Genomic DNA, 9,888 nt, shown 5'->3' on the forward strand with positions numbered 1-9,888 from the left:
AGGAACCAGTTCAAGTTCAGGGCTATAGAGAAACATACGGTTTCATTTTATCTGCTAAGCTGTGTTAAACTCTAAATGTTGGCTTATCTAAATAGAACAGAGCAAACAGAAGAGAACAAGGCTGATGATAGCTGAATGTTGAGCAGAAAGCTGTAGCTTAAGACTGATTTTGTACTTCTTTCCCATGTTGCATCTGCTGTCTGGTTGGCATTCCCCACTTGGCCACAGAGGACACAGGTCAGAGCATGGAAACAGAAGACCATATTAATAACCTCAGTGCTTTCTGGCAATAATAAGTCCTCTTAAATGTGATAAAGGAATTGAAGTACACATCGGCGTTCTCAATCCTAGCCACATACGCAGAGCTCCAAGCCGTGGAAGCCGCACTGGTGTCTTCAGGATAGGTGCTGATTTCTGGGTTTGTACATTTCCTGTGCATTACCTATTTGCTGAAGGTAATTTTGTATTCATTGACAAATTTGACATCAGAAAAGGAGCATGTAAAGGAGCCACCCAATCAGTGTCACTTTAGCAGGTTATTAGTGGTTTTCATGCACTAAGCTTCAAGGTGCAGGCCTTACTTGTAGCCTGGACCCGAACAGGATGACCAAGGCAGCAACAACTTTCAGTGTTGTAGCTTACTGAATGTGTGCAGCATTGGGTTCACACTTCAGTGTTATTTGAAGTCACCCTATGCAGACATCCATGCACTGCTATTGTAAATTCCAAGAACCTTCACCTTTGGAAAGGACATCAAGACAATGTTGTGTTGGAGTGAAGGTACGGCCCAGCACAAGCAATCCAGGAGGTTCCTCAACTGTGTGGAAGACAACTTCCTTCTGCAAGTAATAGAGGAGCCGACAAGGAGAGGTGCCATGCTTGACCTCGTGCTCACCAACAGGGAAGGGCTGGTTGGAAATGTGATGCTCCAGGGCAGCCTTGGTTGCAGCGACCACGAGATGGTCGAATTTGAGATCCTCGGGACAGTGAGAAGAGCGTGCAGCAAGCTCACTGCCCTGGACTTCAAGAGAGCAGACTTTGGCCTCTTCAGGAACCTGCTGAGTAAGGTTCCATGGGATACAGATCCAGAGGGCAGGGGGGCCCAAGACTGTTGGCTGTTATTCAAGGATCACCTGCTACAAGCTCAGGAGTGTTGCATCCCAACTAGAAGGAAGTGCAGCAGGAGGGCCAGGAGACCTCCTTGGATGGATAAGGAGCTGCTCAGGAAAATTCAAAGGAAAAAGAGGCTTATAGAAGGTGGAAGCAGGGACAGGCAGCCTGGGAAGAATACAGGGATGTTGTCCAGGAAGGTAGGGACCAGGTTAGGAAAGCGAAGGCCCAGTTAGAAATGAACGTGGCTAGGGATGTTAAGGATAACAGGAAGGGATTCTATAGGTACGTAGTGAATAAAAGACAGACTAGGGAAAATGTAGGCCCCCTCCGGAAGATATCGGGAGAACTGGCTACCAGGGATTTGGAGAAGGCTGAGGTTCTGAATGACTTCTTTGCATCAGTCTTCACTGGCAAAAGCTCTGACCGTACCACCCAAGTCTTGGAAGGCGGACACAGGGAATGTGAGAATGAACACTCGAGGCCCACTGTAGGAGAGGATCTGGTTTGAGACCATCTTAAGAACCTGAACGTACACAAGTCCATGGGACCTGATGAAATCCACCCGTGGGTCCTGAAGGAGCTGGCGAATGAAGTTGCTGAGCCACTGGCCATCATATTTGAAAAATCATGGCAGTCAGGTGATGTTCCCGATGACTGGAAGAAGGGAAATATAACCCCCATTTTCAAGAAGGCGAAAATGGATGACCCAGGGAATTACAGACCAGTCAGTCTCACCTCTGTGCCTGGCAAACTCTTGGAGCAGAATCTCCTGCAAGGCATGCTAAGGCACATGAAAAACAAGGAGGTGGTTGGTGACAGCCAGCATGGCTTCACTAAGGGGAAATCCTGCCTGACCAATTTGGTGGCTTTCTATGATGGGGCTGCAGAACTGATGGACAGGGGCAGAGCAGTTGACGTCATCTACTTGCACTTGTGCAAAGCGTTCAACACTGTCCCACACGACATCCTTGTCTCTAAATTGGAGAGACATCAATTTGACGGGTGGACCACTCGGTGGATAAAGAACTGGCTGGGTGGCCGCATGCAAAGAGTTGTGGTCAATGGCTCGATGTTCAGCTGGAGACCGGTAACGAGTGGTGTCCCTCAGGGATCGGTGTTGGGACCGGTCTTGTTCAACATCTTTGTCGGTGACATGGACAGTGGAATAGAGTGTGCCCTCAGCAAGTTTGCCGATGACACCAAGCTGTGTGGTTCGGTTGATACGCCAGAGGAAAGGGATGCCATCCAGAGGGACCTTGACACACTTGTGAGGTGGGCTGATGCCAACCTGATGAAGTTTAACCATGCCAAGTGCAAGGTCCTACACCTGGGTCAGAGCAATCCCAGGCACAGCTACAGGTTGGGCAGAGAAGAGATTCAGAGCAGCCCTGCAGAGAAGGACTTGGGGGTGTTGGTCAATGAGAAAATGAACATGAGCCGGCTGCAGTGTGCGCTCGCAGCCCAGAAACCAACCGTATCCTGGGCTGCATCAAGAGGAGCGTGACCAGCAGGTCAAAGGAGGTGATCCTGCCCCTCTACTCTGCTCTTGTGAGACCTTGCTTGGAGCATTGTGTGCAGTTCTGGTGTCCTCAACGTAAAATGGACATGGAACTGTTGGAACAAGTCCAGAGGAGGCCACGAGGATGATCAGGGGACTGGAGCACCTCCTGTATGAAGAGAGGCTGAGAAAGTTGGGGCTGTTCAGCCTGGAGAAGAGAAGGCTGCGTGGAGACCTCATAGCAGCCTTCCAGTATCTGAAGGGGGGCTATAGGGGTGCTGGGGAGGGACTCTTCATCAGGGACTGTAGTGACAGGACAAGGGGTAACGGGTTCAAACTTAAACAGGGGAAGTTTAGATTCGATCTAAGGAAGAAATTCTTTACTGAGAGGGTGGTGAGGCACTGGAATGGGTTGCCCAGGGAGGTTGTGAATGCTCCATCTTTGGCAGTGTTCAAGGCCAGGTTGGACAGAGCCTTGGGTGGCATGGTTTAGTGTGGGGTGTCCCTGCCCATGGCAGGGGGGTTGGAACTGGATGATCTTAAGGTCCTTTCCAACCCTAACTATTCTATGATTCTATGAATTAATAAAAATACATATTTAGGGAATGATTTTTCTATTACCATTTTGGTCTTCTAATTCTCTTCATTAAAAGACAAAATCACAAATGAAAAAGTACAGTTCTAATATTCCTTGTTAACACTTCAGAATAGAAGGGTGTTAGACACATTAAAAACAATGTAGTTATTATATATTGCTGCTTGTGAAAACTGTCACTGAGTAAAATTTAAACAATAAAATAGGAATAGCTCACCTCAGTAGTACTGGCTGCAATATCTAGAGTGCATTTGTATTCAGTTAACTTTGCTTACAGCTACAAACAAGACAGTTCAACGAAAGGGAAAGACCAGTTTCACAAGACCATCCTGAGGAAGTGATACAAGGCATTATTAGATGTGCTTGAGGATAAGTCAGCAATTCTTATGTTGCATCATGCTAAATAAATTATATAAGGAGTTTGGCTATGCTCACAAAACAATAGTAAACCAATTCTTGGGGGCCTTAAGTACAAACATTGGCTAGAAATGGAAAAGGCAGTTCTGAGTGGGTTTTACAGAGCAGCAAAATACGGCTGATAGCAAGAGAGGATTGGGACAAGGCAGTTTCTGTAAAGGAGTATTTGCCCAGTGGCTGTAGAAGAGCGTATTGGAGAGCTCAGACTGGAATGATGAAAGTGTATAAAACGTTAATGAAGTGGGAGGTATGGCAGCCCTCCAGGAGCATGTGACAGAGGACACAGACACTGCAGAACGAAATTCATTGGTTTCCATGTGATAACCTCTCTCCTAGTCATTGTTTAAATTCCTGCAAACTTCAGATGCTTCATTTATTTAGCGGATCTTCCCATCTTTCCCTGCTCTCTTATCCTGAAGCATCACTTGTCACACTGCAGTAAACCATATCTAGAGCTTACCCCTACCTCTGAAGCCATATGGAGTGAAACAGTTTCGTGCCATCCTAAGGATACTGACTGAAGGTTCGTTAATACAGGTTCTCTGTGTCTTGGGCTTGATGAATGCATCCAGATTTCTGGACTCTGATAGTCTCAGTCATCTGCAGTTGAAATCTTAAAGAAGTAGGACAAGAAGCAAAATGTGTTTGTGGATTTCAGGAAAAAAATGAGTACATTACTGGGCAGAGACCAAGAGGAATTACCTAATTATAGCTGTGCTAAAGAGTTCAGTGAATTACTCATGAACTTGTGAGAAATACGTAACACAAAGGTAACTGTAATTACCATGTGTTAAGGGTTCATTCTGTATAGCAGAAATATATAGCACAAAGTACCTATAACCCCTATATAGTATGGATACAGATGGCCTGTGCCAGGCAGCTTTGCTAAAACAGTAAATTAACTCAGCACATCCCTTCAACAGACCTCATGTGTCCAACCTACCGCAGCTTAGTTCCATAAAGGAAACTGGAAATATCATCCTCTGCTTTCTGAGTAAACTGCCCTCCATGGAGACTGGAGAGCCACGCTGCCCACGCTTCCTGCCTAGAGATCATTTGTCTTTTCAAAGACAGGTTTTATTTGCAAGAAAAATTACATGATTATATGTAAGCTACAGACAAAATGCAAGAGCTGCAACTTCAAGTGGCTGCGTCACCGCAGGCTTTTTTTTACCACTCCTGTAATAAAAAGTGCTTGAGAATGTTTCATTCTGTGACACCCAAACTCTTGTATAAAGGTTACAGAGCAGATGGTTAAAGGGTAATATACTTTTTGTTCTTTTAAATGGTCAGATTTAAATGACTTATAATGACTTCCATCCCTGTCAGTCACTTGTGGAGAGGTCAAGTCAAGCAGAGGGGTGGGAAGTAACACTCAGTCCGAGCAGAGAAAACTGCCAAGATCTTTCTTCCCTTCTTAGTCTTCTCTTAACAATTCCTCAGTGCCTTTTCCTTGGCAGCTCTGACGAAGGGGCTTCTTGGCATGACATCCCTCCAGCAGAGCTGACACTCACTGGGTGAGTCCAGCAGCAGCCATGGTATGTCTGAGCCAATGCAAGAGGCCCAGCACACTGGCAAGCTAATGTTGTGTAAGGGAGAACTACTGTAGGAGAAACCATAATTGTTGCTCTCTGTCTCTCAAGCAGGCAGAGAGGTTAGAATGCTTGTTCATCCTTTGTGATCAGCAGCTCTTTCAGCAGGCTTTTAACAAGAACAGGCCAGAAAGAGAATGAAACTTGAGCTGTGCCAAGTGCTTGGCCACCTGAGGCTTTGCCAAGTTCATACCAGCAGCCTGCATGGCACCCTTTCTGCTGATAAACCCAGGACTTCAGTCTAGGGCTCTGTCACACCAGGGCAGAAGGAATAAGGGAGAAGGTAACAAGAGAGCAGCTCTTGTCTCTTCTTCTACCTATGGGATGCCAAAGGCCAGGAAACATAGTCATTACAAAGCCTATTAGAGAATGTAATTAACTCCAGCTAGAGCTTTTGAACTCAGCTTCTTAAAATGTCTTCCTGCTTGTTACAGGCATTAAGCAGTCACCTTTTCTAAAGCCTCAGAGAGAACCACTCTCCTCTTATTAAGTCAACCTTATTTAAATGATCAAGAAAGGCTCTTTTCTCCTCTTGGCTCTAAAAAAAACCTTACAGGCCATGCAACTTATCACAGTCTCACCAGAGAGGACTACAACTGAGAGATGAGATAGGTACTACTCATCATTGATGTGTGTGTGTAAAAAGGCAACTAAAGTTTCTTCTAAGGTGTCTCAAGCTTAGAAAGCTTGTAGAATGCTTTGAAAATGTTTGGGGCACTTTCTTGTTCTGTTAAAAGCTAATGTTGAGAAAGGGGGAACTACTGTAGGAGAAAACATACTTGCTATTCTCTTCCTATCAAGAAGGCATAGAGGTTAGGAGAATGCTTGTTCATCCTTTGTGATCAGCAGCAGTTTCAGCAGGCTTTCAACAATAGGGAACATTAGTACCTTGTATGTGCTTTGCCAAATGAAACACTATTTTTGGTATGAGGTTAAGGGCATGATTCAGCAGTTTCCTAGGCAGCAAGTAGTTCAAACCCAGAGTATTTTAAGACTCACTATCACGTGTTTCCTGGTTAGTTTTCCTATCCTACTTTATCTGTGATTATATGGTAAATCTCTTAATGTATCACTCATTAATAAGTATGGGAGCACCCTGAGTTACACAGTATAGTGAGAGGGCCCAGTCAAATGGATACAGTGAACATTAAAGGTATTCCCATTGAATAAAACTATTTATGGCACTCTTTAAGATACTTTAATTCTTGTGAGAAAATTAAGTTTGACCTAAAGAGACCTGCAATGAAATATAACCATGGCTAGGTCAACTCTTTTGTATTGTACTATACTACTCTTATATCACATTGTATGCAGGTAGGAGGATTAGTAATATTCTTAAGGATACAAATAGAAAGGAAGCAACGTTTACGTATTTCCTGGATTGGGGTTCTTGTTGCTTTTACTCCTTTAACATTGATGAAAGAAAAATGCAATGATCAGAGAGGTCAGCTGTAAGGCTGGAAATCTGAACTGACAGGAAATCAGAACGTAATGAGAAAGATAGAATTCAACTGCCTTAAAATGTGGGATGTGTGAGTGAGTTGCTCTTTAATCTGCAGTGCAGTGTGCACTACCGTCACGTGTTGAGGGCTCATGCTGTATGGTAGAAATACAGCATCATTACCAGCAAACAATGCCTTTGCCATAAAAATCTTAGTGGAGCTGAAAAGGAAACAAAACTCATGTGATGGACACTTCAGCAGTTTGTAAGTCCCCTTTCTTTATTCACACAGGAATGCTTTGCACAGATCTCCTCTCCCCACTGCCCTGCCATCTCACTGTGTAGCTGGTTAATAGCATGTGCAGGAGCACCTTCTCTTTCAGTTTCCCAGGGAAGAATCCTGACATGGAGCTTTCCTATGGGAAAGCACTTTGGCCTCCTTGCTACAATAGCCCGCTTGTCTCATAAACTTCGAGCTTTCAGAGCTCCCCTTCAATTTTCTGCCAGAAAATAGGATGCAGCACATCTGATGCCCCTTGGCACATCCACCCCATTCCTTGCACGGAGAGGAAAAGCCTGTGTGCAGGGTGCTGACCCTGGGAGCCTCTACAACCTACAGCGTTGTGAGATGGCCTGAGCCCAACAAATTACCTGCCAGCTCCCCGCCGAAGTGACCATGCCAGGGACTGCCCAGACTATTTGTCTTCTGTGGGGCATTAAGATTAGTGGGATTGTAAAGGGCAACTTCCAGTATCCTTGAAATCAAACATGTTCCTCCAGAGAAAGATTTCATGGTATTTCCTTTGCAGGGAGGGGCAGAGAATGAGAGGTGGAAAGAATCTGGTGTGATAGCACAGTGCTCACTGAGAAAATGAAGAATAATCACAGCTCTCAGTGGAGGTTAGTGATTCCTGCTCTTCACATGGGAGTTAGGCACCTTAATGCCTTTGCAGATTCAGTCCATGATCTAGAGCTAAAGTAAGGCTTCCACCTAGGCTATAAAACTAGATGTTGGTTCAGTGACTGAAGTGGGAGGAGGGAGGGAAAGGGTCTCACTAAGCCTCAAACGCTTGACTGTTCTTGGCAAAACCAACAAAAAAATTAACAACAAAAGAACCCACACTCCAAAAAATATTTTGAGAAAGCCAGAATATTAAGCCTTATCCAAAGAAGACTTAAAAAGCATCATTCTCTACACAAAAGTAACTCTGCAAAGTAGAATGTTGAAATGCTTCTAATGTCAACCCCCCAAACAATTTATTTGACATTTTACTCAAGTGATAAGGAAAACCTGCTTATTTTGGTTGTAGCTGTTCTGTGATTTAAATCAAATTCAAACAAAACTTCGTTAACACTGTAGTCCCAGACTGCTGATTTGTATTTCTTGGGGGGGGGGGGGTACAAGATGTATGAGAATGAAATGGTGAGAATGAATGTTATGCCACATCACAGCACAGCAACCAAAGATTTAAGAAATGAAACCCTCCAAGAATAAATCACTTGTCCTTTGGCGAAGGCAACTTGAGAAAATGCCTGTTGAAAGTTTCGTGGCTCCTGTGTTCACTCAGCTGTTCATGGGCAAGATTAAGCACTTTGACAGTGAAATGCAAATGTGAGGTATGTCACGTGAGGTTTTCTCTCGGCTATTTCTGGCAAAGAAGGGCTCTTTAGGTCAAGAGATGAGTAAAGCCACCCTGTCAGTCAATATGACTGGGAGGAAAGAGTTTATGAGAAGGTATGTTAAAAGAAGTCTAGTAGCTGACCTGTGACTACTGGCTTAATGCAGTATGAATTAGTAATTTACAATTAAAGCTATTTTCCTCCCTGGATTCCCACAGTGTTTACATTTTTGTAAGCAAGTAACCCCAAATGAAAGCTGTACAGGCCTCAGGGCTTGTCAGCCACTATGTGAGGCAAAGTTCAGCTCTCTGCTCTCCATCGCTGGGATTCTTGGCAGGCGCGACAAAGCTTTCCTCCTACCACTGCTGGAGCCTTGCCACGGCTGTTTTGAATGTCTCCCTATTTCAGTCCCTGGGAAGCTGACAGAGAACATTTAACGTTATACCTGTATCTTCTTTGTGAAAACTTAAATTGGCTCTTGAAACTGCTGTGTTAATTCCTAGAGAAATGGCTAAAAAGTCTTGAAAGTCTTGAAAGTTCCAAACACTTCAAACAGGTCCTTCTATTAAACATAAATCTGTGGCAATCCAGAGCACTGGTAAAGGTAACAATTTTACAGTATCTTGCATTTAGTTTAGATCCTTGTAGCAAAGGTTCTTGTGAAATTCCTAGGTGGTAACAGCCTTCTCTTCCAGTGTTTTTTTGGTTTGTGGTTTTTTATCTCCATGTAAGAAAGTCCCTTAGCAGCTCACATTGTGCTTCTGGATGGAGATGTGACTTTTACCTGCTTTAACTTTATTCTTCTATGTAAACCATCATGCTATTCAAACTGTACATGCCAGTCATTTTGGAAAACTGAAAACACCCTTTCAAAGTAGGCTCTGAAATCCCTTTACCTGCATAACATTGTTTAATGGAAACAGAGGGAAGTCTGTACAGGACCTTCCACCATTTAAAAGATAAAACAATACTGCTTTTACCACTCATATTTCATTTCAGATTCTGAAAATGTTTATTATTAGAATGAGAGGAATTATAAGCATAAAGATTAAATGCCACAAATCTGATAAGGCTATTGGTTTGAGGCCTAAACATTTATCATGTAAACTTTAATTTTAAACTATTGCAACAAGCACTTCACACAAATTCCCTTCATGTACTATTGCCTTGAGGAATGAGAATAAATTAAAAGCATTGCCTGTCTTACTACTAAAGCATTATTAGAATAACAATTGCATCTGATCACAGAGTAACAGCCCACTTTTCCTTCCACAGACTTTGATTCTTTATTGACACAAGTAGAAGTCCTACTCACAGGGTGAGGAAATGTGTGTTGCCTGCTATAAGAGAGGTTTATTACTACTAATACATATCTTGAATTGCATTAAAACACAAACCTGAATTCCAACTATCAAGTCACATTACTGTGTTCTGCAACAGCTGTTTTGTATCTCCTTGAATAGGAAACAATTTATTGCTTTGAGGCAAAGTAATAATCATTGGGTCGTTGGGATTTTTAAAGTTTTTGCAAATTGAAGTTAGACTTCACAGAAAAGGAATGATGGGGAACAATCATGAGAATGATTTAAGCTTTAGGAACCTAATGATGCTT

This window comes from Psittacula echo, assembly GCF_963264785.1.
Source record: "Psittacula echo genome assembly, chromosome: 6".
Classification (NCBI taxonomy): domain Eukaryota; kingdom Metazoa; phylum Chordata; class Aves; order Psittaciformes; family Psittacidae; genus Psittacula; species Psittacula echo.